The following is a 17,367-nucleotide window of genomic DNA, read 5'->3' as shown; positions in this document are numbered from 1 at the left end:
AGCAGCCCCTCCGCGCTCTAGTTCCCAAGGCTTTCACCGGGGCGAAGATTTACACCCTCGACTCCGCTGCTTCTCATCTCCCCAGGCTCAGACTGATTTATGCCACTGGCTTTCCTCATTCTCCAGTCAGCGGGCAGACCATGGGACTTCTTGGCTTCCCTAACTATGAAAACCAATCTCCCACAATAAATGTGTCTGTCGTCTTCCAGCGCATTATGCCTCAGCCAGCACAACTTTGGGACCAGACCTGACTGCGGTAGAGAAGGAATAGAGAAAAGACAAACATAGGCGCGTGGACAGAAACACAGGCTCACGGAAAAGCTGAGATCAGACAGACATTCTGGGTTTTCCAATGGGGGTCCTTCGGCATCCTGGAAGTTCATCAAGTGCATCATATAGAGTTGAACAGAGAGGCAGTTTATTGCACACAACAGAACAATGAGGCAGGGTGTATGGTGCCCAGCTGAACTGGGAGGCGGGGTTTGTGGTGAACAGCTGAGCAGGAAGGCGGGGTTTGTGGTGTACAGTTGAACTGGGAGGCGGGGTTTGTGGTGTACAGCTGGATCCAGGGACCAGGTTTAGCTAATCTCAGTAGGAGAAGCCTCTGAAGGGAAGCAGTCTTCAGGATGTAAATATCCTGGAGGGGTGGGAGTGGGGAGAAAGCTGTGGCTGACTTTTTCTGCACACAGTATCAACGTTCACAGTGGGACCCCCCAGGAAGGCTTTGCCACCCCTCTGACCCTGAGGCTGTGAGTCCTTGGCATGGCTATCCCTGTGTTAATGGCACGTATTCACTCAGGGCCTCATTCACTGGGGGCTTCCTCCGCTTCCCATAGTGTCATTTAGCCATCATCCACCCATCCTATTATTTCTGTTTCTCTGGTTAGCTGTGACTAGCACATCTTCCTCATCTCACTGGAGGAATAAATCTAGTCGCCTTCAATGATCCCTAGGACCCTGCAACAACCTGGCTTCCAATTTCCCTTCTGAGCTCTCTCTATCCCCTTTCCTCACAGGCTGCGCTAGAACTTCATGGGCATCCTCGCCGGTCCTTGAACCTGACACTCCAGCCCCAAGACCTTTCGGCTCGCCATTATCTCTACCCAGGATGCTGCAGTCTAGGCACCTGAATGACCTTCCTTCCTTCATATTCCACCTTTGTAGGGGTGCTGTCCCCAACACCAGCTACATAAAATCACTACCTCCCCCTGATTTACTGCTCTCCGTAGCACATATCAGCAGCTAATGTTATATACTTTTAAATTCCTTTTTGTGTAGTATTGAAAGACCCCCAGTGTAGGGAGACTCTCACTCAAGTCTCAAGATAACACGACCCCCCCACACACACACACCACCAGTAACTCACGAGAGACCATCCTTGCTGCAATCACATGAGGTTTATTTGACAGGACAGGAACCAGTGCACTGGGGCCGAGACTCATAACCCACGCAGGGGAGAAATCCGACCTCGAGTAACTGGGAGAAGGAGTTTTTAAGGGAAGAAACCACAACCCAGTAATCCAAAAGAGGGCGTCATTGAAAATTCCGAAAATACCAGTGACAATCACTTGGGGGGGGGAGGTAACTCCCTGTTTCTCAAGATTATAATCTAACTTTATCTTCAGCTAGTTCCTGAAACAGAATCACTGAACCTAGATTTTTCGCCCTATTTTTCCTGCTAGAGGGATCTGGATTTATCCAGGTCTTTCAGTATCTGTGTAGCAGTGTTACTATTAAAGCTCATTAAGCAAGAACTTCTGTTGGGTGGTTTTTTGTTTTGTTTTTCAAGACAAGGCCCCACTGGCTGTCCTGGAACTGTCTCTGTAGACCAGGCGGGTCTCAAACTCAGAGCTCAGAGATCTCCCTTCCTCTGCCTCTCCAATACTAGGATTAAAGGCGCGCGCCACCACCACCCGGCTACCCGGAGTTCTCTTCCCAGTCTCCTGCTCAAGGGCCAGAACTCCAGTTCCCACCCTCTCTGAAACCAGTAGATGCCTGAGGTACCGAGGAGGATCCTGCCCTCTTCTACCTGGGGCCAGATGAGTGCGTCATCGCACCGGGCAGGAAGATGAACACATCCACAAACTGACTCCTCACCCAGCCTTCCACGTGTTTACTTCCTAATTACACAGGCTGTACTCACGTCCTTCCGGACAGACTGAGCAGGCGCAGAGTGGTCCTAGCCACACTGCCAGGGAGGCCCCGTCTTCAAAGCCTCACTCCCCCAAACGAGTGGAGGTCTTCATGCAATAGTGATGCGTCTACCCTGTCTACAAATGTGGGAATCAGAATTAGCTCCGGACAGATACCTGCTACCCCTTAGCACCAACCTGGGCTGCTCCCGTAATGATATGCTTTCTTTTAAGGTGTTGTGAAACTTTTAATTGAGAAGTGGACCCTGGTGGGAGGAAGTAAGAATCAACCCCACCCCACCCCCCCCACCCCCCACCCCCGTTAGCTGGAAAGTCTCAGTTGTTAGGGCGATGAACAGCTGGCAAGGCGGTGGACTAGTGAGAGCCAGCAAGGTGAGCTCAGATAGCGTGCAAATCAAGAGGCAGATAGGCAAGTCTGGCAGTGGTGGCACTAGCCTTTAATCTCAGCACTTGTAAGGCAGAGGCAGGCGGATCTCTGTGAGTTTGAGACCAGCCTGATCTACAAAGTGAGTTCTAGGACAGTCAGAACTGTTATACAGAGAAACTGCTGGTTTTGGCTAGTTTTGCTTCTACTTGTAAGCCGAGAAATAATCAATTCAATTCTGCTGTCTGAATAACAAGAATTATTTACATGGTATATGTTTTTAATATGTAGCTTTCCTACACCTTCTAGTATTAAAAGCAGCTTAACGTGGTGGAACACATTTTTACTACCAGCACTTGAGGGGCAGAGGCAGGGGAATGGATCTCTGTGAGTTCAAAACCAGCTAGTCTACAAGTTTCAGGACAATTAGGGATGTTATACAGAGAAACCCTGTCTCAGAGAAACAGCAAAACAAAAACCAAACACCAGCTCCAAGGCAAGGAAAAACACAAATAGCCCAGAAAATTTCAGTAGACAAGACACGAAGTCATTGTTTTGTCTGTCTCAATCGCTTTCATAATTCATTCTGGAAAAGCTGTTTATTGTTATTGTATTTAGTTTTGCAGAGAACGCTTTTATGTATAGAAAATGATTTTCTACTTAGATTACTGAATGTCTTTCAGCCTTTTTTTTTTACATTTGCAGCATAGTTACAGGAAAGAAAATGTGAACTTCCCACAGTTTAATATGTGTAAGAATCACTTGAGAATCTTCATTAAATGAAGGTCGAGAGCAGAGCGTGGTTCTGTTTCCCTGGTAAGTTCTGGCTGATGCTTCTGAGATAGTCTATAGACTACCCCTTAAGTAGCAAGACTATAGCCAGCACTGGAGCAGGCAAATGAATGAATGAATAAATAATAAATCCTACTGTGATTAAAGTTTGGGGCAGTTGACACCATCAAATGAGACGAACTGAAAGGTTGAAAGAATACAGTGCCAGGATCAGAATCCGTCATTGGGGTCATCGTTTTGCCCACCGAAGAAAGTAACTAAGGAAGTCCCTCCCAGCAAGCAACTTCATCCTCTAGAGTAGAAACAATGGGGCAGGAACCCTGCTACAGGTCCCATCTCTGTCTCTAAGATGCTTGATCATTTGTTATTGTTGTCATTGTTGTTGTTCTTCAAGAACTTGCATGTTATAATCTTCCAAGAGCACAGAGTTGCTGCCTTCCTGTTGGATGAGCTGTCTCTAACAGCCTTTGCCCTGAATCATTCAGGCAAAGAGCAGATGTCTTGTGTTAATCAATTTTATGAATACAAATGGAAAAAAAAATCCTAGGCAACCTGGGCACGGTGGCATACATCTTTAACCCCAGATTTGGGCAAAAGGATTTCGGTGAGTTCAAAGTTGGTCTGATCTATGAAGTTCTAGCAACCAGGGCTACATAGTGAGACTCTGTCTCAAACAAACAACAACAACAAAAACATATATATGTTTTTGGTATTTGGGCTCTAATATACTTCCATTATGTATAGAGAACATTTAAGAGTTTACTGTCTCTCTTGAGTCATTTCTTCTCCACTTATCCAAGGGTGAACAATGAAGAAACCATCTCTTATGGAATTCTCGAATAGCTCTGTACGATGCTTTTTTTCAGTAGCGTAGAATGGTCCCCTTGAGGTCAACAGCTGGAAGACACAAACAAGCAGACCAATGGACTTTACAAATAAGTTCCTACTGGAAACTGCCAAATTTTAGAAAAGCCCTGACATCGTAGGCACTGGGGGAAAAGTGTACCAGACTGAACAAGAGACTGATTGTATGAACACATGTTTTAGAAAGGCTTTAGGGATGTATAATTTGAACACCATAAAATTTACCCACTTTGCATATGATTTCATGGATTTCAGTAAACTCACAGAGCTGGCAAACCATAGCCTCGGTCCTGGTCCTGATGTAACCAGCATCCTTACATCTGTTGGTTCTCAATCTCCAGTTTTACCTTTTTTCAGGAACCTCACATAAACTGACCTGTACATTATATAGCCTTTGATGACCAGCGGGGGACGGGGTGGAGAAGGGGGCAGCTTTCTTCATCTCGTACAGTGCTTGTGAGTCTCACTCATGTTGATGTGTTTTTATCATCTGTCCTTGTTACTGCTGAGGACAATGATGTGGCATGACTGTATCACTTTCTCTGCCTACTCATCTGTTGACTGACATTTGGAGCTGGTAGGAGCATCATACACAATTCTTTGTTGGATATGCATTTTAATTCCTCTTGGACTTTATATATAAAAGGAGAATTGCTGGGCTGTATAGTTATAGTATGGAGGAGCAGGCTGCATCCCCAGCGCCCGGCTAGCTTAATCCCTGAAATAACCACACGGAAATTGTATTCATTTAAACACTGCCTGGCCCATTATCTCTAGCCCCTTATTGGCTAACTCTCACATATTATTTTAACCCATCTCCATTAATGTGTATTTCCACTTGACTGTGGCTTATCGGCATGAGTCTAACCAGCGTCCGTCTCGGAAAGGAGAGCCATGACGTTTGCCACACTGCCTTCTTTTTTCCAGCATCCAGTCCTGTCTTCCCTGCCTGTCTAAGTTCTGCCCTATCAAAAGGCCTAGGCAGCTTTTTTATTTGACCAATGAAAGCAACACATAGAAAGAAGACTCTCCTACACCAATAGTAAATGTATACTTAATTTTTGTTTGTTTGTTTGTTTGTTTTGAGACAGTGTTTCACTATGCAGTCTTTGGTGGGCTAGAACTTACTTTGTAGACCAGGTTGGTGACAAACTCACAGAGATCAGTCTGTTTCGGTCTCGACCTCCCAAGTGCTGGGATTAAAGATGTGGGCTGCCTTGCCCAGCTTTAAATCTTTAGTAGCTTTCTAAAGAGACTGGACCATTTTTAAAATTCACACCAGCTGTGTGAGGGCTCCTGCATGCCAGTCTCTCCAGCGCTTGGTGGTGGGTTTTTGTTTTTTGTCTGTTTGTTTGTTTGTTTATAAAGGGTCGTGTACTGGTTTCTCACAATGTGTGTGTGTGTGTGTGTGTGTGTGTGTGTGTGTGTGTGTGTGTGTTTCCCTGGCTAATGAGATAAGTGGCTTCCTCCAAGCTTTTGTTTGCACTTTGCTTTCATGAACCTACTGGTGATGTATCTACTTAAACATGTTTAGTGTCATCTTTAAGAAACTATTGCCTAACCCAAGCACACAAAGATTTTCCTCCTATGAGGTTTTCCTAGAATCTTCTGTCCAACTTCCCTTTCTGTGGTTATGATAAAATATCCTAATCAGAGGAAGGCTGGGTAAGGAAGGGGTGTATTTGGCTTCTACTTCCACATTTACAGTTCATCATTAGGGGAGTCAAGCCAGGACTTCAAGGCAGAAGCCTGGAGGCAGGAACTGAAACAGAGACTATGGAAGATTGATGTTTCTTGGCTTGGCTCCAACAGCTTCTCTTCTACAACCCTGGACCACCTGTGCAGCAGTTGTACCGCCCACAGTAGTCTGGGCCCTCCGCCATTGGTTAGCAATCAAGATGTTCCCCACAGAGGTGCCTACGGACTCATTGGAAGGAGGCAAGTCCTCTGTTTTCCCAGGTGTGTCTAATTTGCGTCAAGATGACTAAACAGCATAGCCTTATGGTTCGATCCCATATTCAGATATGTGCTATAGTGTGGGTTCATTTGTGTGCACAGTGTACATGACGGATTGAGGTGAATGAAAAAAAAGAAATAAAAATGTAAAAACATGGCTACTCCTGGATATGGAGGAGGAGAAGGTTTATTGCAGATAGAGGGAGAGTCTAGCCAGAGAAAGAGACATCTGGGAGAGTCCCAAGTGGACATGACCCTGAGCCAGGCCGTATGGGGAGACGGGGGAAAGGGGCAAGAGACCAGTCAAGGGAGAGGGAAAGGACCAGGTAACCAAAATGGCTGGAAGAGTAACCCCACCCCTGGGCTGGAAAACTTTAGGGTAGGGGGCAGGATATGCCAGCCATACCCGGTAACAGGGAGAGACTGAAGGATGCTGGGAGAACCTGGTGTCCAGGTCTGCTTTGTTATGCTAAATAGGCATCATGGTTAGCCTTTTGTCCCATTGGAGACCTAACATCAAGCACGTCATTCATCATTCTAGTCATTATAAAAATAGATATCCAATTTCCCCAAAATATTTTCCTCCATTGTACTAGTGCATTTCAAAATTGACCACAAATATAGCAGTTATTTCTAGATGCTGGTTTTTATCATTGATTTATACACTGTTCCTTTTGCCAAAACCACAGGTATTTTGCTTATTATAAAGTATTGAAATTGAATCATATACGCCTCTAACTTTGCTGATCTTTTGTGAAACAATTTTGACAATTTCAGCAACTTCAATTTTTCATAGTAGGATGAAAATAGGAAAAGCATGGTTCTCTTCACTATACCTTTTATCTTATGGGAACAATGTAGTATTCTATTTTTTTTTTGAGAGAGAGAGAAAGGTCAGAATTCAATCTGATTTGAACAAAAACGGTTGTCAGAAGTCTCAAGTATATAAAGTTGATCTTGGGGTAAAATCGGCACTAAAGGGGGTACACACTTCTTCCCTTCTACATCCCAGCTTGCATTTCCACCAAAACTTAGACTTCAGAAGAATAGAGATGCAAATCCTGCATCTGCCATTAACCAAGCATAAGATCGCAGGCACGCCACTAACCTCAGTGATGTTCATTTCTGTACTGAACAAAGCAGGAAAAAGCAGCCAACCTACGGCCTTGTTGCAACCATCAAATGTGATGTGCCAGGGACATTAGCAGGTTTATCCTGACCATTTATAAATGAGTAAATAAATACAGGGAAGAGTCAGTAATTAAAGTAAATCAGAGAATGAACTAATGATACTCAGAGGCTATGTGAGAGCAGAGAGTTCATCTCTAATTTCCCATAGGCATTGGTGATAAGAAATCAGTCTTCTAGATTCAGCCTGCCTCCAGCAAAAGATAGAAAGGATATTAGCTGACACGGTCTCGGGAGTCCTGGCTAAGATTCTAGAATTTAGGGATCAGCTGTTCTCTTTCTTGGGTTCCATCTAATGCCCTTGCAGCTTAGTACTTTATTACTCTTCTGACAAAGGACTTATTTAGCCAACAAAAGAATTACTAAATGCTCAATTAACATGGATTTTGAGTAAACAAAGGACAATTTTTAGTATAAGTAGATCCCGTGCAATATTTGGGGCATACTTAAATTAAAATGTTACACTAAGTATCGCGTGGGATATAGCTATGTTGAATAACAATAATTAAAATTTAACTGCCTGAACTGTTATGTAGAGAATGCTACATACTAAAAATGTAAGTAAAAATGTAAGTAAAACAAATAATAAACGCAGCAAAGAAATCCACCAATATTCCGGCAACATATTTTGAGTCTTTTGTACATAATATTCAATGGTTATTTGGATCTCTATTATTAATCTAAACATTTTCAGCACATCAGAAATCACAGACATGGACAATAACACATTCAGTCAAGTATGCCATCTATCAGTTCAGGGAAAACCTTTTTTTTTTTCTTTTAATTTTTTCGAGACAGGGTTTCTCTATGTTGCTTTGGAGCCTGTCCTGGAACTAGCTCTTGTAGACCAGGCTGGCATTAAATTCACAGAGATCAGCCCGCCTCTGCCTCTCGAGTGCTGGGATTAAAGGCGTGTGCCACCACCGCCCGGCTGGAAAACCATTTTTTATTGCGTATCTTTCCACTTGCGGCCAGTCTGCCTGATGGGCCGCTGTAGCACATTTTTCTCACCAGCTCTTAGCTCCTCCGCTGAATTGTCGATGGTTAGACTTGCGGGCCGTGCTTCTCCACCGATCGGACTAAACATCACACTTGTTCGTGCTGAGCAGTCTGAGAAACCCACGGGAGGAAAGAGAGCAGCCACGATGCTCTGGATCCCCGGATAGAGTGAGAAGGTAGCAGCTGAGAGCGGCTTCCCGCACTGGTTTCAAGGAAGCTTGGCTCTCGCAGCCCTGCTGAAGAAGCAACATCGAGGCGGGGAGTGAAGACAGTGTAATATGTCTACGGGTGCCCACGGAGTATGGAAGAGGGTGTCTGTTCCCCTGGACCTGGAGTTCCAGGCAGTGTGAAAGAAGACAGAACCAACAAGGTCCTCAGGTGCACAGCAAAAAAAAAGCTTTGCCTAGTCATTGACCTCAACCTTCTCAGGGACAGAGTTGGGGGGCACCTAGGGGTAGGTTATCCTCAAATGAGAGCCACATATTACTTGCAGCTGAGACTGAATCTAAGGCCCTGCCAGGAAATGCAACTGAAACTATGCCTGAAAAGCGACAAGAAATCACTAAAACTAGACACAGCATGGCCCAGAAGGGCAGACGCTGAAGAACTAAAGGCCAAAGGTTTGCTTTGCATAGTTGACTAGCTGTTGCCTGGCTCTGAACTGCCAGAGGACAGCATTCCAAGAGACCATCAGTTTTCTGCTCCTGCTGGAGTATCTGGCAATAGCCCTCCCTTCCTGGTGCCCTTTGCCTCTAATCTGCAGGAAGCTAGGTGCCTCACCCTGCAGCCAGGGTTCTCCCTGCCCTGCCCTGCTCTGCCCTGCATCCCTACCTTTCCAGCTTCCTCTGCAGAGCCCCACCCCTACCCAATGCCCATCTACTTTATTACACCCAAAGAGCTGACAGGCCCTCCTGAGCTGTTCCATAGGTTCACGCTGATCCCTCTGCCTTTGCCCCCTCCTATCCTCTTCCTGCTTCTGACAGAACAATACGAACCTTCAAGGCCCAGCCTAGATCATCAAGAAAGCAAGACACCAAGTAAGGACTCAGGAAAAGAGGCCCCCTCTACACCAATGACTGTGAGAATCAGTATGAGGCTTCTCAGAATGCTAACAGTAACTACTGTATGACCTAGCTGTCCTAATCCTGAGCTTACACCTGCAGGAATCTAAGTCAGCATCATAGAGAAATGCATACTCATGTTCACTGTGGCATGAGTCACAACCGCCAAGATAGGAATCCAACCAACAGATGAATGGATAAAGAAAATGTGGTAACCATATGCAAATGGAGTTTTCTTTGGTAGTAAAGAAGAATAAAATCGTGTTTGCATCAGATCTACTCAGAGAATGAAATCATGCGCAGGAAAACATAGATGGGACTAGAGGTCCCCATGCTAAGCAAAATAAGCCAGACTCAGAAAGACAGATCATATTTTCTCTCGATGACAATGATGACGATGACAATGACAATGACATCATGATGATGACGATGATGACAACGACAATGACATCATGATGATGACGATGATGACGATGAAAGATGGAGAAAGACTCATCACGGTACCACTTTGGGACTCGTGGACAATTTCAGTGTTTGTTCCTAGTGTCTGTCGTGCCTAGCACAGGGTCGGCACTCAAAGCTGTGTGCTGCCTGAATTGAACAGAATCTCTCTTGATCTTTTCATCACCAATCAGAAAGCAATGTATTGTCTCATTTACGTAACTGAAAACAAAGTCTCAAAAGAAGTTTCTAGGCCCAGTCTATTCTGTCTCCTGAGACACACAGACGGCTTTCTACTCTATTCTGAGTGCTAAAGTAAGTGGCTTTTTAAGAAAGAAGGTTTCACCAGCTATGAATTCTGTTTGACAAATAAAAAGTGGCCCCCACCTTTGACGCTATGAAGCAACAGCCATGCAGTTAAGCATATGCCTTAGCCAATGAGAATTGTTTCCGAATCTTCCCTTTGCATAAAGTTGAGTCGGTATCATTAGTTGGGAAATAATTACATAGTTCAGGGCACTCAACCCGCAGGAGTCTCTGCTTTGTTTTGATTTTTTTTTTTAATCAACCCTTTTACAGGAAGTTGGTTTTCACCCAGGTAACTGTTGCAAAATATTTATCCAGGTAAGAAAAAAATATATCATTCGGCCAATCAGAAGCCTCTCTGTGGTGAGACTTCATCTACCTCATTACCGTTTACTACACTGGCCATCTAATTACCTTCAGTATGGAACGTATCCTGTTTCCACTTGCCCAAACTCTCTGACATGCCCCTTGGCTTTCCAGAGCTGGTTGAGGAGGCTAGGGCAACAGACAAGCTGGAGACAGCTCTCTCAGCCCAAGATCTTTCTCGGAGCAACACTGCAATAGAGTCAAACTTGAATCACCCCAAGGGATTAGTCACGCCTCTCACTTGGGGGTGGGTGGGTATTTTCACTCAGACAATAAACACTAGGGTGAGCAGAAACCTGGCCACCAAGAAAGGAGGGTGGCTCCGGCCTTGGCACACTAACCAGTGCCCTGGGGCTCCCACCTGTGTGCCCTCCTCTCCACACCCTCCTGCTCTCCAGGAGAACTGCAGACCAGCAACAAACAGCGGCCCACTTACACCACCAGCGTCTCTGATAAGCTAATTTTCTATCCATGGACAGGACTTAATGAGCAGAAAATGGGCTTGGTCGTCTTAAAAGGCTGTTTTTAAGTACCTGCCCTGCCTCTTTGCAGCCCCAGCGACCTCGGGCGAGTTACTCAACAGGCTTGCTCTGCTCCTGCTGCTGAGAGAGTAAGAATACCGTGTACCTGTAGCAAGACAGTGTGTTACAGCACAGCACACAGTTGGCAGGTGCAAAACCAAATACTAAGCCTGCCTCTCTTTTCCCTACTCCTGCCCCTGAACTCGAGACCGGTGGTTCTCAACCTGGGGGTCGCGACCCATGGAGGCAGGGAGTCACATATCACCTATACTGCATATCAAATATTTACGTTACAATTCATAACAGCAACAAAACTACAGTTATGGAGTAGCAACAAAAGACATGCTATGGCTGGCGGGCTCACCACAACATGAGGGACTGTACTCTGTACTAAAGGGTGGTGTAATTAATTAGGAAGGCTGAGAACCACGGCTCTAGTTAGAGACACTACAGATCTAACCAGAGAAAGATGGCTTAAGGAGCCTGAATGAGCAAGTGGCCAGGAAGACGACCAGAAAATCCAGATCCCTGCCAGGTCTAAGATGAGTATGTGTATATACGTATACTTTATTTCCAGTGTGTGAGTGTATATTTTAGAAGAGTTTCCTATAGTCTCAACTGGAACTGAATGTACAGTGTAGCAAAGAATGACCCTGAACTCTCGAGTCCCTGCCTCCACCTCCCAAGTGCTAGCATTACAGGTGTGCCCACTGGCTCCAATAACATTATTAGGCATGCTCAGTGTATGTACATTGGAGAAATGAAATAAGAGAACATGCCATAGAGAGAGAGACCTCTGGGGATTAGCTATATAAGCATACAGCCGGCCCAGTGTTACTGAAACTAAGGGGTATTTTTGTTGTTTTTCTTTTTGTTTTGTTTTGTTTTTGCTTTTTGGAAATACAGAAAATCAAGACATTCATTGAAAGTCCTCAGTTTTAAAAGCTGTGTTAAATTAACATTTGAAATGTGTTACACAAGTCAAAGACCACATGACCATGCTTATGAAATGGCTCCGTGGATAAAGGGACTCGCTCTCCGATCGATGCCCTGCTTTTGACTCCTGGGCCCACACGGTTGAAGAAGAGAATCTACTCCCACAAGTTGTCCACTTGCGGGCTTTGTCATGAGCTCGGCTGCATGCCTGCGTGAGACAGAGCATAGAAGTAAGCAAATGTGGTGTTTAAGAGAGTATGTTTCTATATGCAGTCTCCAGGAAAATCAAAGTGCGAATAGTGCCACGCGCCGCATAGTGAGCGAGACTTCACAACGCGTGCAGATCCTGAGACACCTGTGTCGTTTCCCAGGCTCTGCAAGTCCACACACAAGCCAGATACTGAGGCCCACAGGTAGATAGCTGGCATTTAATGAGCTCTGGCAGAGTGACTGCGTTCCTTAGCTAATCCCCAGGCTCCTGGGCCACGGGTGTTAGTAATTACGATCGCTATCTCACGACTGATAGCGCGTTCCCAAGATCATCTCTCTGTTAACAGGTGGAGTGGAGACCAACTATCTGTTTTCCAGATCCCAGGGCCCTCAGCACCAGGCAGCATCTAGCTGGGAAAACTCAGTGTGAGCAGAAAAGGGAGGAGCTTGTCAGCAAGGTGACACGGGGATTTAAGATGACTTTGAATTTACTGTGTGGCCGAGGATGACCTTGAACTCCTGATTCTCCTTCTTTGGCCTCCCAAATGTTGGAACTAGAGGCGTGCCATCTGGCTCAGAGGAGGTGATGTGTGGATGCAGGGAGCTAGGAACCGAGAGAATAAGCTCCCCACGCAGAGGGACCTCTGAGTTACCAACACACAGACATCTGACCTTATGTTACCGATGCCTACGTTCTCTTGAGAAATAAGAAATCGAGGCATTCACTCAAGAGCCTTTTATTACCGTGGGTACTTGGCATAAATTCCTGGGCATAAAGTGTTGCTCTTGTCTGAAAGCAGTGTTTCCTACTGACTTCCTTTATAGCTGTAGGCACTTGGACTTCTGCATGTTCAGCCAGAAAATGGCTTCCAATGTGCTCAGCCAATAAACACAGAGAAGCCGACACTTAGGAAAATTGGGGACAATATTTGTTATGGTCATACAGTCCTGAGGACTAACAGGATGTGGGCACAGAGGCAATCAACAGAGTATGACACACCTCCCACATCTTGGGGGCCCCACCCTGGCCTGCCCACCACCGCTGTCTGCCTGGAACACTGAAGTAAGGCTGGAGGGTGGGTGGCAGTTGTGACTCCCACCAGGCTGAGGCTAGCAGTGCTGTGGGCATAGCCTACATCCTGAGGAGGCCGGCACACACTGGCAATAAACCATCAACAGGGAATTAAAACAACAAACAGCACCCAGAACAGTTGTCTGCCCCGCCCCCACTTTGGCGGCTTGGTCTTGGCAGGGTTCTGCCTGAGCAAACCTGTCAGGTCTAACTATGGGGCCAGTTCCACTGTGAAAGTCAAAGCTAACTCGGGAACTGTAAATGGAGAGAAGTCCACCAGGGGTGTAGGACTTGTCAACCCCAAATTTTGACTTTACATTTAGGGAAAGGAAAATTGAAACTTCACCACAGGCCAATAAGAAATGAAGTACAAGCTGGGCAGTGGTGGTGTGCACACCTTTAATCCCAGCACTAGGCAGAGGCTGGGGGGGTCTCTGTGAGTTCGAGGCCGGTCTGAGCTACAGAGCAAGTTCCAGAACAGGTTCCAAAGCTACACAGAGAAACCCTCTCTTGAAAAACCGAAAACAAACAAACAGAAAACAAAGAAGTACAACACGGCTCAGTAATCTTTGCATTTAGACAAATCTGGACTTAAGCTGCAGAGTTTTTAAAATTATTTTTGAATCATTTGGACTCATCTGTATCCACACTCCTCTCTACCAAATATGAAAAAAGATCCTATTCTGGAAACTAAATGAATTTTATTTTTCATTTATTTTTTTTTTATTTCTCAGGCACAAGAAATACTGACAAACATCCTATATTTAAAATATTTGAAATCGGAACTGACCCGAATCAACGTATTGCAAAATTCTAATGGGGTGGGTTTTCCACATTTTCTGTAGTGAACAACACCAGCCTGTCTTACACCTGGAGGAATTTGACCTTTCTGTTTTAAAGAATAACTATGCATAAAGCAGACAGATCAGCAATGCTATTTTAGCCTAATCTAGATGGCCAGTCCAAGGAAAGTACTCACGAGACTTAATTTCTTACCGTTTACTTCCGTCTCTCTGCCAGTGGTTCTTAACCCTCTTAATGCTGGCCCTCTTTAAGACAGCTCCTCGCATTGTGCTAACCCCCAACCATAAAATCTGGTTTTGTTGCTACTTTGTAACTGTAGTTTTGCTACTGTTATGAATCCTACTGTACATATCCGACATGCAGGATATCTGATATTCGACCCCTGTGAAGGGTTATTCGACCCCCAAAAGGGTCGAGACTCACAGGTGGAGAGCCACTGCTCTAGGTGAAAGTGGGGGGACTAGTGTGATGGGTAGCTGTTTTTATTTTCCTTTACTCTTGAGGGCCTGACACCCAGCTCTCAAATAAATACCCAGAGACTTATTCTTACTTATGAATGCCCACCCTTAGCTTGGGCTTGTTTCTAGCCAGGTTTTTTTTTTTTTAACTTAAATTATCCCATTTCTATGTATGTTTTGCCTCTGGGCTTTTTACCTTTCTTTATTCTATATATCTTTCTCTCCTTATTCCACGGCTGGCCGTGTGTCTGGGTGGCTGGCCCCTGGCATCCCCTTCTCCTTGTCTCACTTCACCTTCTCTTCCCTAGATTTCTCCTCCTATTTATTCTCTCTGCCTGCCCAACCTACCAATGCCTCTCCTGCCTAGCTATTGGCCATTCAGCTCTTTATTAGACCAATCAGGTGTTTTAGGCAGGCAGAGTAACACAGTTCTATAGAATTTTTTTTTAAAAAAAATGTAACATAAAAGAATGCGACACATCTTTGCAACCTTCAACAACTATTCCTCACATAAATGAATGTCACACATCTTCAGCTCAGATTCCACAACGGTGATGCCAAGTCTGATGACCTGAATGTGATCCCTGGAACCTTCATGGTGGAAGAACACCAGTTTCTTCGTGTGCCATGGCACATGCATAAACACACAGACATTCACACAGACATGCACACATACACAGGAGGAGGAGGAAGAAGAGAAAGGAAAGGGAGGGGGACTAGAGGAAAGAAGGGGAGGGAGGAGTAAGCCTTAAGAAACATATATGATAAGAACATACATGCCTTATATTTTCCAAGAATCATTTCCAAAAAAAGTCTATTTTATTCAATTCCACCACCACTTTGTAAATCAAGAAAACATTCTCATTTTACACACCCAACAAATGAAATGTGAAATGAATGACTTGCTAAGATCACAATCCCGAAAGGGTTGTAAATGTTTACATTCCTGTCTCAAGTTCCTTTTCCATCTACTCTGAAAGTAACCAAGAGGAGCGCACTTACAGTTTGGTTCTGAGGTCTGTTCTGAGATTTGCACACCAAATGTGTTATTAGGCATCTGGCTTTCTGACCAACTTGTTTCAAAACTGACAGCAGCCTTGAATTCTTTTTCTTTCATCCCAATTTATGAGCCCATAAGACCATTTCTTAAGGAAAATAAACTTGACAGTCCATGTGACAGCAAAGCCAACGTGCTCACATTGGATATATCAAAGTCTGGCAATTTGCCTGTGTCTTCTGACATATTCTGACGAAATTACGATTCGACTTACGGTATCTGTCCTCACAGACCTGAGTGAATTCCCCTGCCCCATGAATCTGTATTTTCATCTAGCCAAGATGTCAATTTGATATCTTATTTTCCATTCTGCCTAAGTCACTAGTAACGCAATCTGTGAAACACCACATCAAAATGGAAATTGCTTCTAGAATATGTAGTCACAAACATGTGTCAAGTGGATCGTGTGGCAGCTTTTTAAAAATACAGTTCAGATAACATTAGGATGTGCGGCATCAAAGATGGATCCGTGTTTATTTTTAAACCGAGACAGAGAGATGTGCAGAGCTCTGAATTTAGAGGGCTGATTCTGATATTTAATGGACTTCTTTCTCTCGCCCTTTCAGGTCAAACATCCATTATCTTTACGTGCAGAGAACGACGGGAGGTTAATTTGTATTCAGCGGAGCCGCCAGTCAAGGCATTTGATTGATAATAATTACCGGTTTTCATTGCATGCCTATTGTACACCAAGTGTTTTATACACCACTCAAGGAGACGCAGAACAACTGACCTGACGTTACAAGTGAGTACAGTGGAGGTTTGGAGAACTTAATAAGCGTATTTGGATCACACGGTAAGTAGGTAAGTAGAAATTCAGGAGTTGAGGTGCAAACACAACAAAAGGCAACTTGGTGAGGAAAGAGTTTATTTGGCTGGCACATGCCAATCACAGTCAATCGCTGACTAGTTTAGACAGAACTCAAGACGGGAGCAGAGAGAGTTATTAGCATGAGGGAGCCCTGTTTAGTGGCTTGCTCGGCTTGTTTTCTTGTATAACCAATCACCACCTGCGACCCACAGTGGGCTGGATCCTCCTGCCTCCACCAATGAAATGTCCCCCACATTTCTGGCCCCCCAGAAGCCAAACTGATGGAGGCAATCATCAGGTCTGGTTCCCTCTTCCCGGGTGACCCTAGTTTGTGTCAAGCAGACCACCAAGGAAACAGCAAAACACAGTCATTAGGGTCTCCAGCTGAGTCTGGTGGTCAGTGACTTCAAACCGTGTTTAGTGTTCCCTGCTGACTCGATCTCACGGGAATTCTCCTATTGCAAAAGACGTTGTCTCCCATCTGAGCCTAAGAGTGTTTGAAAGAGCGCATCCTGTTTATGACTTGAATGGACAAGATGACAGGGGAAATAGAGCCAAAGGTGATGAAGAAAATAGTAACCTGGGGTGGGGTAAGAAAGGATGTAGTCATTTACCAGTAGCGGTCGAGCTGGGGAGCTGTAAAGATTTGGATTCCAGCAACATTTTCCATTTTAGACCTAGAAACCTAAGTGGTGCTAAAATGTCTTAGTGGAAGCACTGTGCAGATGAAATATATGTGTATGAAAAAACATATACATATGGATACAAGGAGAATTTGTCTGCCCTATGCTATGATAGCAATTTATGATGAAATCACTCAGTGCTTACTCTGTGTCCCTACACTCACCAACTGTTGAGTAAGCCTGTAAGGTGGGCATTGTTGGCACTTTCATTGGACCAGATGAGTGTCTTAGAGGCATGGGCAACACAATAATGCTGAGCCAGAATTCAGAACATTCTACATACAGTTGTGGGCTGTATTCTGCATCCAGTTGTGGGCTGTATTCT

Source organism: Myodes glareolus, chromosome 12, assembly GCF_982192425.1.
Source record: "Myodes glareolus chromosome 12, mMyoGla1.1, whole genome shotgun sequence".
NCBI lineage: Eukaryota > Metazoa > Chordata > Mammalia > Rodentia > Cricetidae > Myodes > Myodes glareolus.
This window is presented reverse-complemented; position numbering follows the sequence as displayed.